General features: G+C 45.1%; 1 protein-coding gene across 3 annotated transcripts in view; it reads left to right on the forward strand.

Annotated features, from left to right (window-relative positions):
• Positions 1–25,482, forward strand: part of LRP5 (LDL receptor related protein 5) — a 680,976-nt gene that overhangs the window by 204,003 nt on the left and 451,491 nt on the right. The gene's annotated exons all lie outside the window — the stretch shown is intronic.

Raw genomic sequence — 25,482 nt, forward strand, 5'->3', positions numbered from 1 at the left:
TTGCATAGTTTGAACACTTGACCATAGTGCAAGACTGTGCCAACATCCTTCAAGCAGCAAGAGTACCATCCACCAATCGTTCCTATCCAAGCAAAAATTCTGTTGGTGTTGTGTGCAACAGCACAACGTACAAGTACAATTGCGCCTTGAAACACATGTGTAAAGGCCCATTATAAATGCCATATCATACAACTCCTCTCGGTACTCGCGGAGCACTGTCTACCATATCTTTTATCATTGGTGCAGGGAGGCCTCTTACATGCGTAAAGTTCATCTGGCAGCCATTTCCAGGTACACCAGAAACAGAAGGGCCAAGCCTGACTTCAGTGACGGATTAATCGAGCATTTCTTGCCAGGGTTATTTTGTTCATTCCCTTCAACGAAAAAACTACACCCACAGTGAAGTCTCAATATAGTTCTCGCAGCACTCATGAAGCCACTGTTCAAGCCACTGGCAACAGCTCCTCTAAAATTTCCTGTCATGGAAGGTGGGTTTCTTAATTGCCATTACATTTGCAATCACTGAGCCATATCTGTGTTTCTATAAGAATGAAGTGGTCCTTGGCACCAACCCTCACTTCATACCAAAAGTGCCTTCCGAGTTCTATAAGCATTTCACCATCACTGTACCTACATTTTTTCAACACAAAAAAACCCCAGCGAACGTTGCACTGCACTCCCTGGATGTTGGAAGGGCGCTTAAATACTACCTGGACAGGACTAAATCCTTCAGACAGACCACACAGTAGTTCCTTGCTTACAGGTCTCCACGCAAAGGTATGGCGATTTTCAAAATGAGGCCTAGAAAGATGGATTCCCTCAGCCATCTCCTTTTTTTATTTTTTTTTTTTTTACACCAAGGCGAACAAGCCTTTACAAGGGAGACCTCATACCCATACAAGGGACACCTCGTATCCATTCCAAAAAGCAACTACAGCGGCTGGTGCGATGTGGTCCGGCATTCCTATGGCAGACATTAGCGAAGCAGCCACCAGAGCCGTACCACATAGGTTTACGAGGTAATACTGCCTTCAGGAACAGCACCCTGCAGATTCAAAGACTGGAAGAGACGTCCTTCGGCATTTCTTCCAGTGTCGTAGGCTTTTCTTATAAGGTAGCCTTTTCCTGCGATCTACCTCCAACTAAGTGTATGCTGCTATGTATTCTATTCACAGCATGTGAATGAAAGATCCAATGCTGGAGAAGGGGTACGTTTCTTACCTGTAACTCCATTACTCCAGTGTTATCTTTCATATATTAACATGTGCCCTCCGTCCTCCTGTAAACTGAGGATTCCCAGCCTGGCGACGGGAATATTCACAGCATGTGAATCCAAGAAAGATGCCAATGCTGGAGAACAGGAGTTACAGGTACAAAAAGTACCCCTTCCCCCTCCATCTCACTGCAGCAGGATCACCTTTGATAGTCTACACCTTGCCTCTGCCCCATTCGTGTTTTGTACCTTGGGAGGAGAAGGGGCCCTGTTGTCTTTCACACACTCGTCCCCATTTGGAAAGCCCTGCCCTGAGCACTTGCCCCGGTGATGGATCGCTTCCTCTGAGTGAATTCCACCCAGGATCACGTTGCAGGAAACAATACCATGGTGGCAGCCTACATGGCTGAAGGGACACCATCACAAAAGAGGAGAGGAATGTGGCATGCCTTTGTTCCCTCCCCACCACTGAACCTGGTGCCTTTTAACGTGCATGGTTTGCTGCAATTCATCCAATATTTCGACTGTCCCTCTGTTTGGTGCTAAAGTGTTACCTGTTAGCCAAAATGAATAGAGGCGCAAATGGGCCAAAAGACTTGGTCTCACTTCAGTTCCACCTGGGCCAATTCACAGCATGCTAATGACGTCTGCAGACCTTTTCTGCCTTCACCATACCATCGATCTATACCAGGGTACTCCACTTTTTTGCGAGGGGCCAGAGTTTAGGCTGTTTTTTTACCATTAGATATATTGAGCATTTGTCACACACCCTCCATCCAAAATAAACGAAGCCCTCAGTCTTAATGACAGTGGGTGCCAAATAAATAATTGTGTAAACTAGATTGATAAATGGACAAGGGACCAGTAACAGTGCAGTTTGAAAGTATATTTGGCTAGTAAGCTTGATCAAACGAGAATAGGATGTCCATGAAACTTTACAAGGGGTGATGAATTGTTCACATGTCCCATTTAATGCAGACATTTCTAATTGGCACGTGCCTTGAAACGAGCAGTGGGCTACAAATGGCAGGCTCTAAATGTCAGCAACATTAATAGCCACCCTCCACATGCCCAGCAGCATATATAGCAATTCTTCACATGCCCAGGAATAGGTAATGACAAAATACATATGAAGAGAAGGATATGGCCTCCAACCATATGCCAGCAATGCATATGGACATACTCTGCTTGCTCAGAAATAGCTGTGCCTAGCCTCCCCGTGCCAGGCAACCAGCCTCCCCATACCTAGTAGCAAGTATTGCAAGCCTCTACGTTCTTACCAATAGGTATAACTCTATGCATGCATGAAACCAGTGAGGGTAGCATTCCCATGTCCAGCAGAAGGCATGACCAGTTTTCACATGCCAAGTAATGGGTAGAGCAGTCCTCCACATGGCAAGCAAACTGTATAGTCTGTCACCAGATGCCCAGAAACGGATTTGTCCCACGGCCAGCATGCACATGCTGAATTGTGTGGCCATCCTCTATATGTATCCTACCTAACAATTATTGACTGCCTCCCCATTCCCATAAACGGGTGTAGTCACCGTCTTTTGTCTGTGAGCCTCTAGGAAGATCTTTGTTACCTTTAACCTATGAGATTGGCTTGACTGGAGGAGAGCAACACCGTTGGCTGTCGTTGAGATTGGCTTGACTGGAGGAGAGCACAACCATTGGATGTCATTATGTAACTTGCTTATGGGAAGGGGCCAAGGGAATGTGCTCGGCTCTAGTATCAACAGGTGGGCTTCAGTTGCCCCAGGGTTGGAGTAGCTTCTTGTGAAAGGCCCAAGCACCTGTAAGTGGTATAGGCCTAGTCATTCCTACTGTCCCTCTGTCCTGCATCACGCTCCCGCAGGGATCAGACTTGCATTCTATGTGAATGAATGCAGCCTATACCAAGCCTATGGCTAAATCGAGGTAAAGCCCTCCTCTATTCTGATTGGAATAAGCTGTTCTACTGGGATTGCCGTGCTAAAATCCCAATAATCCTTCGATTAAGCACCTGGACACCATAAAATGGCAGCGGTGTGTGGTACAAGTCCTAAAAACGAGACAGAACATGGGTCCCAGGTGTGGGAAATACTTGAATGTTGGTTAGTTCTGCTCTCCTTTTCAAGGTGGTGATGACCTCGGAGGGAAGTCGCGTGTTCAGACTGCAATACTTCTCTGGTACAGTCAATTAAATGACGTCTGGTATGAAGTATGATCTACATTATTTGCAATTTTTGACTTTTTTCAGTAACGTGCAGACATGTCTAGTAGAATCGTTTATTTTTCTACCGTTTCAAATACCGTTTCTCGAACTCCTGGGAAAGAACTCGACCGGAAGAAAGCCACTTCTATTTTTTTTTCTCCAAACAAGATACATTAAATGCAAAGAGAAACGCTGGGCCGTTCTACTGAATCTGATTGTCGTATCAATGTATTCCAATATCTACAGAGAAGCTTATACATTGGTCTATGAAGTATGCATAATGCATATTGCCATGACATGTTCACATCTGAGGGTGCTCTACTCACATGTCTATCTAGCGGTGCTTCCTCCGCAGCCTGGCACATTACCGGAGTGGGCTGTTGTACGAGTCAACAGCAGTGAACTTGAAGGGATTTCGCTGGTTTAAGGGCCATCCCACATGCTTGGCAAAGCTTATAAACTTGTTCTGTTGCAGACCACTTGATGCTTTGACCACAAACTGCTTTATTTTATATTTGTGTATAATGGGTAACTAAAGAGATGTCTTTTTAATTCTAACAATTCTGTATTTTGTTAAGGGTGATGAGTTCAAGCAACATTATGCATAGGCACCAGGTTCTGTGGGCCTGTCAGGCTCATACCCCGCCATGAATGAGTCCTCTGGGGCTCGAGGGGCACCAGCAGCCAGGTCTCTGTTGCTTAGACTATGTGGGGGTCACGTAGTCGAAGCGTCACATTATCGGGCTGGCCCCAGCCCCTTATTGGATTGATGCAACCTCAACTGAACATGAAAGGGAAACCTCAGTGCCTTAGGGGCCAACATAGGGAGTAGGATTGCAATTCTGCTGATGCCTTGCTCGAAGACCAAGGAGCCTAGCCACCTGCTCCAGGCCCTAGCGTTGGCTTTGGCAGTCCTCCTTGCATGGGTGTCTTGCTTGCTTGCTCCCTTTCATTTAGGGATGGGGAAACTAAAACGACTATCTTGCATATACCTGTACCAGCTAGAGCTGGTTAAATATGCGCACAAATCAAATGCAGACTGGGATTAAGTCCCGGCTTCACCAAAGTGTGTGGTCTCGTGAAATCGTTTAATATTAGCGTACACAACTAGGAGTCCCCAGAAGGGATGCTGTGCACTAATTAAAAAAATATAAATTAAAAAAAAATACTTATGTTTAATAGACTATAGTGTAGAATTGGCAAAGTCGAGCATTATGGCTTGTGGATAATGAAAATGGTGGTTAGTCTGGTTTTAATGTTTTTAACTGCATTTCCCTTTTTTTAATGAGCCATTTTTGAGGTGTTTGAGTGTTAGATGTTGTCTTCACTTACCTTTTCCAAGGGACACTTGCATGGATATTTGGTAGCGAGTGTTGGTTAATTTTTCTTTTGCTCAAGGACTTTGGGCATCACCATTAGAATGGTTGCAGAAACGTCTTCATCTCGGCCACCACAACACTGTTTAGTCCCAGAGCTGGTAGGCAGAGAGATCATTCTTGCTAATGGGGTCTGGAGCGCAACGTCCTCCATCTCAGGAAGACTGCATCACCCGGGGTCCAATTCTGTCTTTTTAATGAGGAATACCTGTGCTCTTTATGGGGCAATCCCTGCCCCTTCATCGTTGCCAGACTGCCCTAGGCCGAAGAGTAGGCGGCAAGCATTGGGAGCAAAGAGTGGAAAAATCCATTTAGAAGTGGAAAAAAACAGCTTCTCTCCCTCGCCTTCGTTACCTGCACCCCTTATCACTGCACCTGCAAAGCTCTGACTCCCTTTTCGGATCATTCTTCAGCCGACAATACAACTATCCAAACTATCCACCACAGTTAGCTCATCTGACATAATTATGTGACTGTGCAACCGTTGAGGAATTCACGTTTGCTTACTGAGCCCACGAAAACGTAGGATTTCATTGCGATAATGGAAGTGAATGGCCAAATTAGCAGTGCACCGGCGCCATGATTTTAGCTCATTTTCGCACACCCTACAGAGGGAGCGGTCTGGCGTTTCCATTTTGAGAATAGGGCTTCTCTCAATTGCCCCCTCCCCCCCCACTTGTTGGGACCGTTTTTGCGTTTCATAAGCTGGTATGATCAAGACTTCTGAGGTGCGGCGATGGAGTGTCTACAATTGACAGAGCAGAACCTCATTGGAGCACTTGCTTTGGTGAGCGTTTGGCCACTGTTGCACGTATGCATCAGAGTACTACCTTGGATTTCCTTTGTGACTCTTGCAAGTTTAGCCATGCAACAGATGTGAACTTTAATAACGTTGAGCCTCTAATCGGGTGTGTTTTTTTTCAGAGGCGTAGCCAGGATAGTCTACAAGTGGGGGTCTAAAGCTATGTAGTTGGGTCCACCACAGTGACATTGACATCTGCAACTGTACAGAGCCCTGCTGTAGGGACATTTATAGACTTAGTAGGCCTTGCCCGCTCAAGCCCTAGCGATGGTGCAATCCGCAGAGCCATTGATTAAGGGCTTCTAGAAACTTTCAGTGCTCTAGCATGTGTGCACCAGAGCGCTGGGACCAGTCCTCCTAAGGGCCGGGGGGGGGGGGGGTGTTTATGCGTAGTAGAACCCTAGCATATTCTTGCTAACAAATCTGGAGCAGCTAGAAGGTTTCTAAAATAGTGCTTTAAAATCCTAGCCCAGAAGCGTCATGCATCCCTAGTACATGTACACGACTCTGCCCTAGCATGTGTGGGATCTTGCATCTTTAGCTCGGGGGGGCGCTACCTGAGGCAAAATCCCCCCCCACCCCCCCCCAGCTCTGAAGCCCATCAGCCCAAATGCCGAGGGACGATCTCTCGCTTAGTGTACGTCAGGTTGTGCATTTAAATTTAGATGCGATTAGAGACCTAGGGTGCATGACTTTATTTATTTTTTTTTTTTTTTTTCACCAGCTCGGAGTCCCCAGCACATGGACTTCTTCAACCCTTTTGTAGGGACGTTTGTCCGCAGTCCGTTTCTCTTTCAAATCCCACGTTGTTTTGAGTTGTGTTTAAATGTGCATTGCGGTTCAGTGGCTCAACCTTAATGCCCTGAGAGAACCTTCACTTTCAGGCCCAGCAGAGGCCTAACCGCTAAAGGCCAGGGTTCACTCGCGTGCTCTCCCAGTCTCACTGTGTATTGCTGGCATCGGTTGTTCTCAGGCTCCACTTGCCACGCGTTCCTGCCGTTCTTTTAATTGATGGTCTCTTGCACAACCAGATCTAATGAGTTTTCTCCCTCTAGTAAACGGGCCTCCCTTTTCATCACCCGCCGCCTTTTGGGTTATTTGTGTAGGTTGTTTTCAATGGTTTCATGCCCGCATTGAGTGAGATTCTCCTGCCATTGGGCACTTTTTTCCTTGTTTCTTGTCGACTTTCTTGAGTTGCCGCTGCGCTTCAATGTACTCTCCACACGCCAAACGGAAAGTCTTGCACGTGTGTTGAATGCATTCTACATTTATGCCCTCAAAGTATTGTCAGTATGCCTACATGCATTTTAAGATTCCTGTGTTGTCCCGATGTCTCGGGACACAACAGAGTTTGGGCAAGGGGGAGGTGATGGATGTGATTTGTGGCGACACACAGCTGTTATGTTTGTTATTTTATTTGTAAGGTGCCAAAGCACAAAGGCATCCAGGCTCCATGAAGAAGAAATATAGAGCCCTATCAAGAAGCCAGGTAGCTGGATCAGAGCTTTATGAAAACAAAGGTCTTCAGCTGTTTCCGGAAGATCAAAAGATCAGATGTGTTGTGTAGAAACGCCAGGAGGGCATTCCAGGCCTGTGCGGCCCGCACATGAAAGGCGCGGCCATTGCCACAAGTTCTTTTCACTCGATCTACTTGTAAGGAGCAGGTTTTAGCTGAGCAAAGGGATCTACTAGGCGTGTATAGCTTTAGCCTGTTCTTAAGATATATAGGTGCATCACCATAGATGCATTTGACAAGTTGTCAGGAGCTTAAATTGTATTCTAGCTGAGATTGGCAGCCAGTGGAGACTCCTCCTGCCAGCAGATGTGGGCTCTAGACGCTTCATCTGAAAGACGATAAGTACTGCAGCGTTTTGAATCTTTTGGAGTGTTTGTAGGTCTACTTTCTTCCCTCCTCCCAGGAGGGTGTTACAGTAGTCCACACTAGGCAGTATTACGGCCCGGACGAATTTCTTGCAGTTCTCCTCTGAGACCAGCAGGGCCACTTGACGAAGCACTTTCAAATAATAGTTGGTGCTTTTCCCAACAGCATCAACATGTGCCTTGTTGTCTAAGCTGGCTTCCAGATAGGTGCCCAAGGTCTTAACCTTGGGTACCACTGGTATCTGACATCCACCAACCAGAAAACTGTTATACTGGGAACCCAGCTTCTCTCTAGCTTGTTTGGGGCCATATAACATTAGCTCAGTCTTGGTGGCGTTAAGGCAGAGCCAATTTGTTGTCATCCAGCTTTTCACCATTTGATAGACCTGGTCTAGGTGTTGTTGGTCTTTACTGTGGTCTTCACCAACCTCCAGTGCCAACTGAAAATTGTCTGCATAATTGCAGAAAAAGAGGTCTACATTTTCAAGATCCCAGCATAATAGGATAATGTAAATATTAAAAAGCGGGGGGGGGAGGCAAGCCCCCTGAGGGACTCCACAGATGGTGATCTCAGCATCAGTCATTCTCTCCCCAATGTGCTCGGGAGCTACGCCCTTGAAGAAATGACTTGAGCCAGGTTATTGCCTCCTCTGAGAGACCTCCAGCAGTAGACATGCGATCTAGCAGAATCCTGTGATCTAGCAAGTCAAAGGCTGCCAATAGGTCGAGTAACATCAGCAGCCTGAAAGCTGTGAAACCCTGATTGTTTTTTATGGAAGATGTTTCTTCCTGCCACATGTTCCTGCAATTGTAGCGTGGCTACCTTATCTACAAGCTTTAAGAAAAAAAAGAGCATTTGTAATTGGTCTAAGGGTTGCGGTATCATTGGGGTCCAAGCCAACCTTTTTTAGCAAAGGGGTGACTACTACATGTTTTATAGATCAGGGAATGTGATTGGTATGAAAAGAGGAATTAACAAAGCGACAAAGCAACATGTTCTCTCTCGAATATAAACCCAGCCACCTTTGTTACAGTTGTGAATAATTCTTTCCAACATCTAGTTGCCTCCACCACTAAAGGGACCCACTAAGGTAAGAGCCATTTGCAGACAAGCGAGTGTGCATGTCCAGTTGAATTTCCATTTACCCCACTGAGGAGACAAGTCGCTCAGTAAATCTACTCTGCAAAGCCAAGCTTTCGGCTCTGCCACCAATGGCTGTCAACCACCAGACCCACCAATTGGTGTCTCAAGCACCCTTCTACAGCTGTGGACACTCGCCCTTCCTCTGCCGACCTGGTTTCATTTATTGCAAACAGTGCACCAAAAAGCCCTCTGCTCAGTGATCCTCCCTACTGAAGGAATCATTAAGGCCCCTCTTCTGATTTCACCCTCCTCTCGTCTTCCCGGAGAAGTGAGCAATAGAATAAGGTTCGCAGAAATTAGTCCATTGGCTTGGGCACCCCTAGGGTGGACTCTTTAAAGCTCCCCCCTCCCCTTTAGTAGGGGTAGCCATCTTCATGAAAATAAAAATATTGCATTTATTGATAACTCAAGGCCATGGAGCTGAACAAGAGATCTTCCAAAAGATGACACAACCATGGGATTGAGAAAACACAAAATGGACAACGGTGATAACAAAAATAGTGATGGATGCCACGTAGGGCCTGTACAAGGAATGGCATACATGTTTTATTTTATTTTGGCAGGTTATTTTAATAAACTATATTGAACATCGAAAACAGTTTTAATGTTATTTTGGATGCATTTCCTTGTTTGAAATGTTAAGATGTGTGATGGTAAGCGATGTCTTGTAAATTAATTGTAATGCCTGTTGTGTTGAACCGTTTTAATAATCGTTCAAACATAAAAAAAGGTATGTAAAGCCCCGTCTTCTTGGAAGTGTAATGAAGGGTGAATCTTGGACGATTTTGGTTCATTTTGCTCTGAAGCACAGCCCTGTCTGCACTTTTGTTTTGCTGATGGTATTTTCCTATTCTCTGAAGCACACCGAACTCTTGTCAATACACTTGGAAGGTAGCCTTCTGTTTTTGATAGTAGCGAATTGAGTGGATACGATCCAACACCATTTCTGAGCTTTCAGGATTTCATAAAATGATTCCCAAATGCAATTTTCTATTTTTGTCTATTGAATGTCGGTACACCTCTGTTTTGCACGTTACTGCTAGGCCTGCTTTTTGACCCTTACTAACTTGCTGCTGTTCCTTGCAGGGGGACCTGTTGACTATTTAGCTACAGTGGCGCAATCCCTACTCTTTATTCTACTTTCAGCATATTGCTCATATATGCAATTTTGGCAAATGTAGTTTCCATTTTAGTTGTTGGTGGTTGCTTCCCCCGAGCTGACAGGATCCATATTGTGTTATGTAATTAACATGGATTGTCCACACACAATGCTATGTTACTTTTAGGATTATTTATTAATATTGGGAGTTGCCTTGCGACCCCCGATGTAACGTCCGTCTTCCTCCCGTGTGATTCTGTTCCATGTTCCAGAATCACACGGGGAGACGACTCGGAAAAGAACCTTGAACATGGAACATTCCACTATAGCAATTTACATTATAACATCTCCTTCCCCACAATATTTACAAAGTGTGATGAATAACTATATACAAGCATTTAAAGAAAACCTACAAACACATATAAAAATTAACTTGGTAAAAAGGATACACGTGGGAATACTCCACCACGATGAATAAAGGTATGGCGTGAATAAAGATGGTTCAAGCAATTAACAGTTTCAATAATAAATAAAATCCTTTTCTTTGTTTGGCACAATTCTTCTTGGTTTTGTAAGACTTGTATTATTTTTCGACATTCCTGCACGACTCCTGGGTCTCCTTGTTGATTCAATATCATTCATAAACACATTGTCCTGATCTGACATTCGCAAGGCTGCATCTGTGTCTGTCCTTTTCTTTTGCCAGAATGACATTGTTGCATGACCACTTGTTACCATCCTCTAACAATACTTACTTCTTAGAACATCTTACTACTCTTTGTGGAGAGCGATATTTGGAATCTCCTTTCATGACTCTCCTGGGTTCTTTTACTCTGATCCAATCTCTTTTCGTAATTTTGCTTTCTTTCACATGCCTTTGTTTGTCATAATACTGTTTATATTCTTCTTGTTTCCTCCTCACCCTTTTTACTACTTCTTCCATATCTGTTTTTGTTCTTCTTTAATGTCAACCAAGCAGGTCTGGGTCTGTTGGTGGCAATCCTTCCCCTCATAAGGGTAAAAGGTTCCACCTCAGTTACAGAATGTGGAGTGACCTTGTACATGTTCAACGCCTCTTTGTGTCTCTCTCCATGGCAACTGTTAACAACAGCCAGCTGAATGACATCTTTTATAAAACGGTTCATTCTCTCAACTAAACCATTACTCCTGGGATGATATAGTGCCGTCGTGTTGTGTTTAATAGCTCACTCCTTGAGAAAAGATTGTACTTCCTGTGACATGAATTGTGCACCATTGTCTGATATTAACTCTTGAGGTTCACCTTCCCTGTTAAAAATTTCTTCCAAAAATGTCTTTACTTTCATAGCAGAAACTGACTCTTCGATAACACCACACTCCACCCATTTCGACGTGTAGTCAACCAATACAATAAAATAAATCTTTTGTGGTCCTAATATCTCATATGGGCCAGCAATGTCAATGCCTAATTTTCTCCACACTGAATCTGGTATTGTTAATGTTTGTAGAGGTGTGGCTCTGGTGATTTTTCCTTTGTCACTCACTGCACACGCAGAACATTCCTTTACTATTGTTTCCAAGTCACTCCACATGTTGGGCCACCAAAATGTCTCCCTCCCTCACTCTTTTCGTTAAACTCCTCCCTATATGTCCTTCATGCGCAATTTCCATAATTCTCTCCCTTAGGTTTGTGGGTGGAACAATGCGGTCACCGCGGTATATACAAACTCCATCACATGACGATTCATCCTTCATCTTTCCCCAAGGTTCAATACTCTCAGCCACATCTCTCCAACCACTCTCCACGGCTCTTCTTAGATGTCCTTGTTCTACATCTAATTTCGTGGCTTCAACCCATTCCTTCTTACAGAAGCTGGGATGTATTTGCGCTATCACACAATCCGTTTCCTCTTCATTCCCATCAAGATCTTCATCTTCTGAAGAACATGGCAAACGGGAGAAACAGTCCGCAACCATGTTCGTCCTTCCTGGGGTATATTTGATGGTCACATTATATTGCATGATAATTAATATCCACTTCTGATGCGTGGAGAAGTTAAATGTGGATTCTTTGGATTCAAGACATGAATAAGAGGTTTATGATCTGTCTTAAGTTCAATGGGGGTTCACCAAATAAGTCCTTTGAAATGCTCTAATATCCATTTAACAGCCAGGGCCTCCTTCTCAATGGTAGAGTAATTCTTCTCGGCCCCCTTTAGTGTCCTTGAGGCAAAAGCAATCGGCCCAACATTTCCATTCTGCACTTGTTTTAAAACGCCTCCAAATCCTATGTTGCTTGCATCCACAGACATAATAGTTTTTGCACTGCAGTCGAACATCTTTAGAGCAGGTGCTTTGTTTATCAACATTTTGATTGACTTTAATTCATTCTTGCATTCTTCCGACCATTCAAATTTTACTCCTTTTATCATTATATTTCTCATCTTGAGTCGTTCTGTCTGCATAATGGTCTATGAATTTCGAATAATATTCAGTAAGACCCAACAAACTCCTCAGCTGGTCTTTATTGGAAGGATCAGGAAGCTTGAGTATCGGGTTTACCAAAGTCTCTTTAGGTTTAATCCCTTCAGCATTAATGCAATGACCAAGGTAGGCCACCTCTCTTTTCTTTATCTTACACTTCTCAATTTTCAAGGTGAGACCCTTTTGTTGTATAATTTGCAAGACCCATAGAAGTTTGGCGTCATGATCTTCTGACATTGCGGAGACTAAAATATCATCTTGGAAATAATGCACTCCTCGTAAACCCTCAAATAGATGCTGCATCAGTCTTTGAAAAACGGCGGTCGCCAATGCCAAACCCATTGGCATTCTTTTAAACCTGTTTCCACCCGGGGCGTTATAAACGATGTAAGATGCCTGGATTCTTCTTCTAGAACCACCTGATGGTATGCGGAGGATAAGTCTAACTTGGTAAAGTACTTTGCAGGCTCCGTGGTGGTGAGCATCTCTCCAATATTGGGTAGAGGACGTCGATCTATCCATATGTTATTGAGATCTCTCCGATCAACGCACATCCGGATTGACCCATCCGGTTTCCTTACGATCACAATGGGAGAAAGCCACTCGGAACTCTCTTTAGGCTTAATGATGTCCTGGGAGCACAATTTCTCTAGTTTTTTTTTTTTTTTTAGTGCTTCACGCGTGCCAATTGGTATGTTCCTCACTTTGTGTACTACAGGTCTCACCCCTCTTTTGAGTACTATACAATGCTTGAAACCTTTGAGTACACCGATGTTGTCATTGAAAACTTTGGGAAAACTTTGAGCCAATGTCGTAACAGAATCACAACAGTTATCCATAACACTCAAGATGGGTGTACTCTCACCCGGGTGAATCCTAATCCTCAATGCTGCTTGTTCCCACCAACCAACTATTGCAAATCCATCTTGGGCCATATACATTTTGCAATATGTCTGTCTTCCTTCAAAGTCTAAATGCACCCAAACATAACCTATAATGTCAATTGGAGATTTACCATAGCCAGTTCCTCTGACCTTAGTTGCATGTAGATCTTCCATTTTCCTCTGCAATGCTCCCAGAAACATTTCTTTATCTACCATCGTATAAGGGGATCCTGTATCAACCATGACCTTCAGGGTAACGCCATCAATGGTCATAGGTACCCATGGACCCACTACCCCTTGGTTCGCCGTGAGAGCCAGAATCTGTATCTCCTCGTCTAATTCACTTGTTATCGCCACTACATCATTTGAACCGGAAGCCTCTTCAACAGCCCTCACTCCAGTGGTAGCACCCCGACACACCTGAGAGTAATTCCTGTTAACACTTCCACGTGTGTTAAACCTGCCTCTCCCTCTAGTATTGCGGCACACTTTTCCAAAATGGCCTACTTGACCACACCTGAAGCATTCAGCTATTATTGCCGGGCAGTCCTTATCGGGATTGGCATGTTTTTACCATCCACACTTGTAGCATTTGTTTTGCGACCTGGAGAACATTTCCCTGTTTTGCCTGGAGTTCATTCCAAGGTCTGAGCTAACAATCCTCTTCACCATTGCGACCAAGGCCTCTTCATCCTTGGTTACCTCCCCATCATGCGCAGCTTGAACCGACTTGACATCAAAACTCTATTGCTTGTTTTGCACCTCTCTCATACATTTCTCTCCTAATTCAATAGACCTGGCCATTTCTAATGCTCGTTTTAACGTTGGATTTTTTGCCTGCTAAAGTCGCTGTTGGATTCGCGAGTTGGCAACGTGCAGAACAAGCTGGTCTCTCAGATATTCGTCTGCCACGCCTGTGAATTCGCAAGTAGATATGAGACCCCTTAGTGCCGCAACATATGCATCAACGGATTAATTCTTGAGTTGTTTTCTTGAAGAAAATCTTTATCTTTCCAGAACTGTCTGTTTTGTTACCAAAATGTTTGCCAAGCTTCAACAATGCAGTCTCATATTTCCTGGAGCTACTTGCAGAATCTCCAGATCCTTCTTCAGTATCGTTAACATCAGGTAAAGTTCTGAATATTCTCAATGCCTCTGCACCCACACAGTTGAGCAGAGGGGTCTCCTTGAGATCATCATTGTACTTTGCACCACCAATAGCCCTCAGGTAGACCTGGAAATTGTCCAACCACTGTTCCCATGAGCAGATAGGACTGCCAGGCTGCGCCAAAAATGTTACTGGTGCCACAATGTTTTGCATGATGAGGAGCGTGACTAAAGGAACTTTCTTTCAATCTGAAGGAAAACCAATTTTATTGCTTTGCAAACACAAGATAATTGTCCAAGGAATACTGTTTCATATTTGTTGCCTGTCACTGCTTCACTGAAATATTTTTAAAAAATGCACTCTCCTGTGTGAATTTTTTTTTAATTTCCCATGTATTTGGCATTGGAAAAATATGTTCATGTATCAAACTCCTCCCATCACAAAGTAAATCTTAAGGTGCAGTTCCACTTGACTTAATAGAATGTTGAAATGCAGTCAGTGCACAGATAACTTAAATCAATTTGCGTCGTGTCCAGGCTTATTCCATGTGTTCGAGAACAAGCTCTGTTGCATACACTGCGGTTGTTCATTTATCATGCAGCAATAACGTTCAGTTCGTATGCGTATAGCATGCACGTTTCAGTTGCCACAATCATTTATGCGTCGGTATATATTTCCGTATAATATTGCCATGGCGACTTGGACAACAAAATGGCCGCATGTAGAGCACGTCGCTGGTTGCTTTACTCAAACTGTTTCTCTGCTTCCTCAATGTAGACGTCACTAGCGTGCCCACGCACACCGTGTTCATACGCGGGTCCTTCACACCGTAGTCGTAGCTCGCGCAGCATTCGAATCGCGCAGTCCACATAACATAAATGTACGGTGAGGCTTGTCATCCAACACTTAAATCGTACGATAACCTTGTCAAATGTTCGCACCTTTCAGCTTGACGCGTAGCTTTTAGCTTGATGGGTTCTGGCCGTCTGTATTCTCTTTCGCTGCCTTGCACCAGTTATTCAAAACACACTCGGGGGAACTCTCCTACACGGCAGTCAGACGGCCTCCTCGTCGCCACTTGTTATGTAATGAACATGGATTGTCCACACACGATGCTATGTTACTTTTAGGATTATTTATTAATATGGAGAGTTCCCTTGCGACTCCCGATGTAACGTCCGTCTTCCTTCCGTGTGATTCTGTTCCATGTTCCAGAATCACACGGGGAGAGGACTCTGAAAAGAACCTTGAACATGGAACATTCCATTATAGCAATTTACATTATAACATATTGTCTACTGGATTCAGTCTAATGCCTGGTTCCTCGGAGCTCAGTATGGCTTCAGCTTTAGTTCTGTTCTTCTCGCATTATGGCGTCACCATAGAGTAATGTGCCCAAAGGTTTAGAACTAGTTGTTTTTTCTACTTTGACATCTAGAGATTTGTTATGCACAGCATTTGATTTTAATTTCATGTGGGCTTTGCGGTCACTTTTCATTTGGGAAACTATCGTGGATTTTGAGTACCAGTCTATAGGAGCCCTTTATTCTGCATATTGTACCACAATCCTAGATGTTCTCTGGCCATTGTCCTACAATGGCTGCCTGTGCAACTATACTTTCACAATTGGGGCCACCAGTTCTTTTCTAATTTGTTGTTTTTCAATTAGATTGAATTGTCAATTTTTGTCAGGTGTAGGAATGACATCCCAATGAATGCTGTTCTGTTTTTTTTTTTTTTTTTGGGGATGATGCGATTTTGCTTCAGGGCTCTTGACCACACCAACCCTCCTCCTAGCTGGCCTCTCCCGCTTTTCAACGTGCACCCTCCACCGCCCTCCACCTGAGTCCCTGACTGACTAACTGCGCTTCTGTTCCCTTCCACCTGTGAGGTTGTTTCTGGCACTGACTCCAGAGGATCCTTGGCACCCTGCCCAGGAGTGCTACTCTTCCCTTTGTTAGGCTTTGCCCTCTCACGTGTGTCTAGCACCCTGCTTTTTTGTGTAGAAGGGCTTCAGATGCTCTAGCTCTCTAGACCGTTGCTCACAACCAGGGATGGCATGGCGCCTTTCATCATTATCCGTTAAAATGGGCCCTGGGCGCTCTGAGACCCCCCCTAACCCAGCCACCCCACCCGCAACCCACTAGCTGCCCTGTGTTGGCAGTCTTATGACACAAACACATTTCTTTAATTCACGACGCAGGCTTCAGGCTCCCTTAGGCTATCTCCTCCATCTCGCAGTCTCCGACAATGTTCTTAAGTGTTGCCTTTTTTTATTTAGGTTTCCCCAATGTTAGCACCCTGCTGTCAAAGAGCAATTAATAGCTATTCAGTGGCCATTTGGTGTTTCACCTCCCTGCTGGCTGGCTGTCTCGTTATAATCTGCAGCTGTTCACTATCACGCTGCATTCTTTTGACTTTACTAAAATGTAAACGCCCTATGGGTGCCTCTGACTGCTTTTCATAGTTGTAAGGTAATGGAGGCCCAAACATGTTGACATGGACTCCCACCAGCCCTGACGCATCTTCAGCCGGCCCAGCTCAAAATCTTGGAGATACACCCCGGCATTGCTCTTTGACTTGTAGATCTGTATACTTATTGTGTCTCCATGCTTCTTAAAGCAATGCCTTGCTCATTACTGACCAGGCACCACCTTTCAGACTACCTGCCATTGCCTCACTGCAACTTCTGAGATCCTCCATCTCCGATTATTTGATTTTTCCCGTAACGTTCGTCTTGCTATTTGAGCCAATTTTGTTCCTGATAACTTGCGTTAGCATATGCGCATGTTTTTTAACGATAAAATGCTGATTCTATAATGTCCTTTTAGATGGATAACGGTGGTAGAATCAGGGAGGCGACATACATTGCATTTAATCCCCTTGATGCATGCACCACCCTTAGTGTCTTATAAGCCATTCTACACAGAGCAACAATTGCAGATAAAGTAACGGACGTGCGCACTTATGCATAGCCAAATGGACATTTGTAATGGCCAAAAACCTCCTGGCACATCGCATCTGCACATCTGGTGCTACTGTTACACTGCTGACTCTAATTAGGCTCTAGCTAGATTTGCTTTTACACTAGCCACGTCTTGACTACCTTTGGAAACCACTGGCACATTTAGAATTGTCACGGGTAATGTTGTAGCTTGTATACTGCGCAGGATGCAAGTACAAGAAAACACTTCGAATACACTGCTGCCCTGTTCCCACACGTTTAACTTTACAAAAAATGTTTTCATTGAATTAGGAAATCGCTCATCGTTGGACTTGTGGAGGGGCAGAAGGGGAAGGCGGATTGAAGTGAATGGTTGCATAGAGAGGAAGACCATGTTCTGGAAATAGGAGGGGTTAGGATCAAAAACCTGACAGAAAAGATAGATTTTCTGACCTTTGTGTTAGACTGTCAGCTTAGTGGCAAAGGAGTAGATGGTTTTACAGGCTGATCCTATGAAATATTCGTCCACCTGCATAGTTCTACAGCTGATTTGGGGACACCAACCTTTAGAGTCTGGTCGACTGAGGTAGCACTATCAGATTTTACAAGCAGACTGGGTTTCGGCTTTATATGCAGGCAGATTTTCCAGCAGTCCTCTGTTTGATAGCCAGTGAATCCTTTTCAGGGCTGGCGGGATATGACCAGAGAACTTCAGAAAGAAGCAGACGTGAATGTATGGGTCCACTGAAGCTGGCCATACTTTTAATGGGAATCCCCTCGTAGTTCTGCTGCAGTAGTGCTTATCTGAAAAAGCTAACCTGATATTTAACGGGAGGAGTAGGGTTGAGGGAAAATATGGTGGAAGGAGTTTTGGATACTATTTTAACTTTAATTACAAACTGGTAATTTGACAGATGACCCCAGGTTTCAGAACTTGTGAAACCAGTTTAAAGGCGGCCTCTTCGAGAGAGCCCAGGCAAAGGCCTAGTGAAGCAGGATTTCTGATTCCATGTTAATGTTAATCGATATTTGTACCGTGCACTATCACCACCGGAGTGGTTCCATCAACAAGACTTTGTTTTTGCACCATTAAGGCAACGTCTGTTTTTTGTATCCTCTTTTGAATGTGGAACAAGTAGTTGCATATTCGGTGACCGTCATCGGATGGCCTAGTATCTTGATGAACTGTCACCAGCGTATTTATGGTATCAGTTTGTAGCTTTTTGGTGTCCTTCTATGGACTGTGTGAAGAAAGAGGTTATGTTATTGTGATTTATACTGCACACCGCTGCCATTTTCATGGTCTCCAGGCGGTCTGGTGGATCTGAAAAGGAAGGGGGGTTGGGAGGGCTTAGTGAGATTGAGAGGCAAAAGCGCAAGAGAACTTTCTGGTGGTAGCTTCAGTTTGGAATACCCGTCACTGTGCTGGTTTGTTTTTATTTGGTAGACGTAATGTGGTGTTTGGTGAATGTGTGTGTATGGGGTGATTTGTGTGTCGTTGGTTTAGTTTCCTGTTGGGTGTTGTGGAGTGTGTGTAGTTTGGTGGTTTTAGATTTTTTTTTTCTTTCTCTGCGGCAGTTATGCCTTTGATTTCTTAATTGTTTGAGGACGAGTATTGGAGAGTTTTGAATAGGGTTAGTGGGGAGGCGGCTGAGTCGTTTTGTGTGAGGTTATGTTGATCAAGTTAATATTATTTTGTGATGGTTTGCGGTAGAATGCTTTATTTCTTTGGGTGGCCATGTTTCGGTTCATCAGGTTTCGTTGTTTTTGGTGTTTCTACTGTAATGTCCTAGGAGTTTTCCTTCGATGATGATTCCTATTTAGCTTGGTGAGTTAAAGAGCCATGTTTTTTTTAAAATAAATCAGAACTTTAGGTGAACTTCTGTTTGGAACTACAAAGTCTCGCCGCTATGCAGGAGAAAGCTGTTCCACCAAATTTCTGCTTTGGTAATTGTTTAGGTCTGAGGCAATGTTGTTGCTGGACTTTGGTGTTCGGTTTGGGAAGTTTTTCTCTGTATGAATTCTGCTCCTTTGCTGTGGATTGCTCTGTGTTATGCAGAGCGTTTTGAAAAAAATGTGTTTCTTGAACGGTAGCCTATGTATAGGGTTTTCAGTGCTGGTGTGATGTTTTCTCTCTTAGTGAGTTTGAGGTGTAGTCTTGCTGGTGCGTTCTGTAGTCTTTTGCTAAAGTAGTCTGCCATTCTGAGATGGATGCCATTGGCGTAGTCTATTCTTGACATGACGTGATAAATTACGGCAAGAGCTCTATGTGGTAAGGTGACAAAGGGAAGTATCCATTTGATTGTGTCAGGTTGAAGAAACAGATCTTTACTACTGCATTGGCTTGCAGTTGTGGTCGGTTTCCCAATTATGTAGGTCATGGAATGCAGTAATGGTTTGGCGGGTCATTGGGCACGATAATTTCCGTTTTGTCTGGGTGGAGTTTAAGGCTGTTGGTACTCATCCAATGGTAATTCTGTGAGGCAGTTGGGAAGGATTGGGTTTGATTTTTGTAGATGATTTGTGAGTCATCTGCATAATTGTAGCAGGTGATGCTGTGTCTTTGAGAGGGGTCATGTATATGTTGAATAGTAGTGGTGAGACAGATGAGGCAAGTGTTTGTGCGGGGTATTGAGTTTAAGGGGATTAGCCAAGTTGTTTCCGTTCCTTGTCATGAAGAATTTTAGCCAAAGTAATGCTGTGTTACCGATTCCTATAACTTCATGTATTTTGATGAGTGTATTTCTGGTGGACTGTGTCTAAGGCTGCTGGTAGATCAAGTAGTATTAGTCTGCATTGGTTTTTAGATCATCCCATATCATATCGATAGTAATGCTGTTTCCGTTCTTCATGGCACTGAAGCTGACTTGTGCCTGGTCCATTATCCGATTTGTTTTCTACATGTTCCAGGACTTGTTTGTAAACATAGCTTTCTAGGAGTTTCACCGGGTATGGGAGGTTTTGAGATTGGAGCCGAGGAAGGTAAGGTACTACAAATGCGAGGGTCACCACGCTAGATCTGTGCATTTGTGAGTGCGACTCAGCTGCCTAGGACTGGGTTCTTGTGAGATGGTGCCTTTCCAGCTTGTTTCTTGGTTTAGACAGTTTGGGTATTGAGCCTGTGTCACATGGCGCTAGGTTGGTTAGTAGTTTCCCTTTGTTACAGGGTTCTACAATGTAGAAAAAGATCCAAATGCACAATGTTTGTGATGTTCTTGTACTAAACTGTGATAAGTACAAAGCCCAATGTTGTGGTATATAATGGTGATTTTTTAATTGCACAGTTTAGCCGACACGTGTTTCGACCCAACAAGTCTTTTTCAAGGCTGTGGCAGACATACAGCGAATGCAATGTGAAACATGTAGTTGACCATGTGTGGTTTAATACGGTTTAAGACCAGATGGTGTGAAATGGTGAGTAAATACATGACATTGTGTACAGTGTAGTGCCACGTAAGATAAGGCACCTAAAGCATTGTGATGTAACATGGTGTCAGCTTCCCTGGTCTATGTAGAAAACAAATCGGATACTGGACCATTGCATTTTCTGTATGTCTACTACACCCTTGAAAAAGCCCCTTGTTTAGTCGAAACACGTGTCGGCTAAACTGCAATTAAAAATCACCAATATATACTAAATCTGGCTGAGAACGCGACGCAGTCAGCGCACATCACTTCGTCCCATGGCACTGGCCGGGCACCTTTGCGAGAGCGGAGCACTGTGCGCAGATAATTCTTCTTCCTGACATCACAGAACATTTTTATTTGCTGCTATTGATACTATATTACTGGAGCCAGTTGCAGAGGGAGTTGCAGTCTCTGCAGTCCCTGCCAGGACCAACAGGCCAAAAGATGGCGTCACATCATGGATCTTCTAGTCCAGCCCGCACTTTAACATCGGAAGGAAATTGGGAGAAAAGATCACTACGAAGCTCTGGTCCCATCTCAAGGGCTGGTGGCGCCTCCCATGACCGCCCTCGGCTGTTATCATCGCCAACTACAGCTCTGGAATTGCTGGAGACCCAAACAGACGACATCAGCCCCCTCAGGTGGCTTTTGACCTCATGTGCAGCAATTAAGTCAAGCGAGTCGAAACCCGCTGAAGGCAACCATTCACTGAAATACTCAAGTAAAGAATACCTGAGACCAGGCGCCCACCCATCGGGAGTCTCGCCAGGCATTGCGGCTACCGAGCCCTCATGGCCGGGCCCATACCTTGATTCTACAAATGCACCAGAGTCTTCAACGCCGCGTACGGTCATCACGCCGCCTGCCTCTGAGCCAATTTCCCGACCGTCGCCAGCCGGAGGGCTGACGAGGCCGGGTCTCGCCGAGGAGGAGGCTGCAGGGGGGCCCAAGCGCGTTAAAAGGGCTACCCTGCCGAGCAAGGCACCCAAACACAGAACATCACAAAGCCGTTTACCCTGGATGCGCCAGCTCCGGACCTCTCTCCTCCCATCGGGAGTGGGGGGGGGGCCTCGCGACGCCGCGCCTGGTGGAGGCGGGGGGCGCAGGAACAGCAGGACAGGCCGTGGGGGCGGGGGGGGAGACACCCCTGATCCCAGCTCCAGACATGGAGGCCGTTCGCGCGGGACTAAGCAGCACAACGGCACAGATTCACTGCTCTGGATGCCGCCGGCCAGCGCCCTCTACTGGCGGGAGGCGTTCCAGACGTGCGTACTGGAAGAGAAACTGGCCCAGAGGCCACAAGGTTGAAGTCCCTGGAGGCCTAAGGACCCAGGGGGGAAAAAAAAAAAAAAAACTCCTCAAGGGCAGAAACTGATGACTCACCAGGGAATTGTCCAACAGTACTTCTGAAAATCCAGACCAAAAAACAGACAACTAACAATAAAATACAAGAAAACAATGCAAAAACGAGACCCCTTGAATCCAGCAGAAGGGGAAAACACGATCTCTCCCCCTCCAAGGGGTGTGAATGCAAAGGGGGCGCAAAAAACACAAGTAAATAAAAAAAAAAAAGCGGCGACAAATAATGAAACCCACCAAAGGCCAAATTCAAGAAAGGTGCTCTCAAAAATAGGGCATTGCAACTCACTGAAGGACTTTTTTAAAAGCCAAGGCAAACGAAAATACGACATCTTAGAACTGTCCGACGCAGAAATCTTAAACTATCCAAGAAGCGTCCCCGCCGCCCAAATCACGCAAAACTCTGATGAGCCCAGAAACCCCCAATGAGATCACCTCAAGCCCTGAGCGCACCGTTATTCCAATGCAACCACCACACGTCTCAATCTCAGAAGAGGCTCCCGTTACTACTGACCAAACACCTGAAGAAACTTCAAAAGAAGGGACCAACGAGGCAAACCAACCATGTTTACCAGTGTAGAAGCCAATCTCGCCAACATACAAGCCACCTAGTGAGGGTAAAAGTGTCAAAGAAAATAAGCTCTCGACCAATGTTGAAAATCAGGAACCGACATCCGCAATTCTCCCTCGGTCGCCAACGAGGGCGCTTCGGCACGCTCCTCCGCAGCTCATCCCGACAACCACTCTCGATAGGTCAGGGAGTAAATGTGGAGCCCACGAATTGAGCCACCCAGAGGGCCGACTATCAGGGACCCCAAATTGCACACTCCCTCCCGACCACACAGAAGGCCACAGGGGGAAAGATCAAACGGAGAGGAAAGTCCATACTCGGCAGACAATCATCAACACATCCACGGCAGAACAGGACAAAGCAGAAACCATAGATTTTCCTCGCCACCCTTACGCCGGAAGTCCTATGACCAGTTCTTAAATTCCCCTACAAGGCCAGTAAGCAGAAACAAACTATCCTACACGTCCCAAAAAGACACTACATCGAAAAAACGGATATGCTTACCACCATGTCAGCTATCACAATCGCCCTGTCACCATTCTGTAAACTGTACGAATCGTTAAATGATTCAGTGAAATACCACACAACAGTTCGGCAATGATCCACACAAAATTAATATTCTTGGAGGGCTACGTGATGGCAATGGAAAAACAAACCAAGGTCAATAACGAGACGAACAAGGAGTCTTAGAACTCTCTCCCTCGGGAAGAAACGGGGCACGCCTCGAAGCACACCGAAAGAAAACCCTCAGCCTCAAACGCTGCAACACAGATTTTCTCAGCCCCCATCACCAAGGACCCGATCAACCAAACTAAATACTCCGAAACTCAAACCCAAGGGGCCTTCAGCATCTTCAACACCGGAAGTGGCGCCACTTTGACACTGCCTCAGTCCAAACCCTTCAACTTCAAATTAAACCTGGCAGAGTCGGCCCCTTTAATTATTGAGGAACCGCATAGAAAGAAGACTGTTCCAGCCAAAAAAGTGGAGTCTTCAATATCCAACTCTAACCCTCAAAAAAACAACCAAATACTCCTCAAACTTCCACAGTCATCAACAAGCAAAAGGCCTTCACCAAAAAAGTCGGAGGAAATTCGCATTTTTGGGGCAAGTCCAAACCGAGCCTCAACAGAAGACCCAGCTTCGGGACGAGGACCAAAACATCCCTGTCCCACAAGTCCCCCACCGAATCAGCCAACCAGTTCACCTACCACAGTTGAACAATTCCTGTCTGACAAAGTACTGATGAACCTTTCGGTATATGAAGATCGAGAGGATATTTTCTAAAAGAAAACCAGGACAAACGACCAATTCACATCAAGGGTTGGCGGCAAGCAGGCAAGCCCCTATCCTCACTGACCTATTCGCAAAAGTTCCACAAGCAACCGACCGATTAAAAAGTCTAAAATCCGACTGGGAGGGGCGTGAAATACACCACCATGATTCACCGCCAGTCCCACACCATCAAAAACCGGAGAAGTATTCCAACAGGCACCACTATAGACTAACCAAACGTCCTAGGAAAAACTCCCAATACGACTATCATTCTTCCCAGCACAAAAGCAACCATAAGGAAAGTCGCCAATACTCTATGCCGTCCTGAGATTGTAATTGGCCAAGAAGGCGTGATGACCGTGAAAAGACAAGGAAGGCACCGTCCAGCAAAGCTCCTCCTACCACAATTCTGAAATTAGAACCAATGAGCAACATCCAAGAGGACGTAATCCTAAACGGAAGAACGGTTCTGAAAATTTCAGACAGCTCCGGTGCCTACATCCCCTATCATCAGAGGATCTAATCCTTGTGGAACCATACCACACAGGTGCCAAAGTGAAATGCTATCTACACATAAGGTCGAAGAAATATAAACTTCAACTGAAAGAAGCCCAAGAATCACTATTAGAGAGAGGTCCAAGGCTAACCGATCTCACTAACCACAGGGACACAAACAGTCAACCTGCTTCATTCCCGCACCACAGAGAAAAAATCGCACTACGTTTCAAGAACGGAAACTCTTTACAAGGACAACAGGCTGAATCCTGAGAAAGAAGTGCCAGGGAGACGGAAAGATCCACAAACAGATAGGTCAGTTCTGCCAAATGTATCCACAACCAGAAAGACCAATGAGCCCAGACCGGCAAGGGATGCACCTCGTCACTCCCCAAGCACACTGAAAAACACTTTGAGGCAGCCAAGGTCCTTCAAACAAGAACCTACCCACTGTGCGGACTCCAGCAGGACCAAAGAATCGAATAAACTAACATCGCCAGTGTCACCAAAACCACTTTGGTCCTGGCTGCCAAAGTCTCTAGTCTCAACACTGAAAAAATAGCAACCAACGGCTCTTGAGATTACATCTCCATCAAAACCTGAGGAAAATAACTACACAAATCATTTCTTGGAACACATGTGGATACAAGCACCTCACGATCAAAGGTGGCCCTGACCTGGGCCAGTTCGACACATTAGCACTACAGGAGCTATGTTTAACAGAAAAACCGGTCCTCGAGGGATTTGAGATAGCGTTTGCACCAGCAACAAAATACAGGCTGGGACGCCCGTCGTCAGGACTCCTATTGGCAGCAGAGTGGACAGCGGGATCAACATAATGGAGACACTCGCACTCTCAACCCACTATTTAACCATCGGAATGATTTAAACAAATTATGACAGGCTCTCGGGGGGGGAAAAAAACAACCACTGGGATTGCCATTATAAACATATACTGGAATCCGCAAGCAATCTCTGACAAAAAGTTCCTGAGTACGTTGGAAAAAGAAATCGACAATATCTATGCCGAAAAGCACATTGCACACGTCATCATTTGCGGAGACCTGAACGTGAAACAGAAAAACCCCTCCCAAAGACCGGTATACTTGGACCACAAACCGCAGCAGAAACAAGAGGCGAGCTCTGGAATGACTTGATGTCTTCACGAGGATTCCACGACTTGGACCTGTCACTACCACTTCCAGGAAGATTCCCTACCTGGGAGAGAGGCTCCTTTAAAAGGTACCATAGACTATATCTTTG

The sequence above is a fragment of the Ambystoma mexicanum genome, chromosome 11 (genome assembly GCF_040938575.1).
Source record: "Ambystoma mexicanum isolate Mex_15411 chromosome 11, UKY_AmexF1_1, whole genome shotgun sequence".
NCBI classification, from domain to species: domain Eukaryota; kingdom Metazoa; phylum Chordata; class Amphibia; order Caudata; family Ambystomatidae; genus Ambystoma; species Ambystoma mexicanum.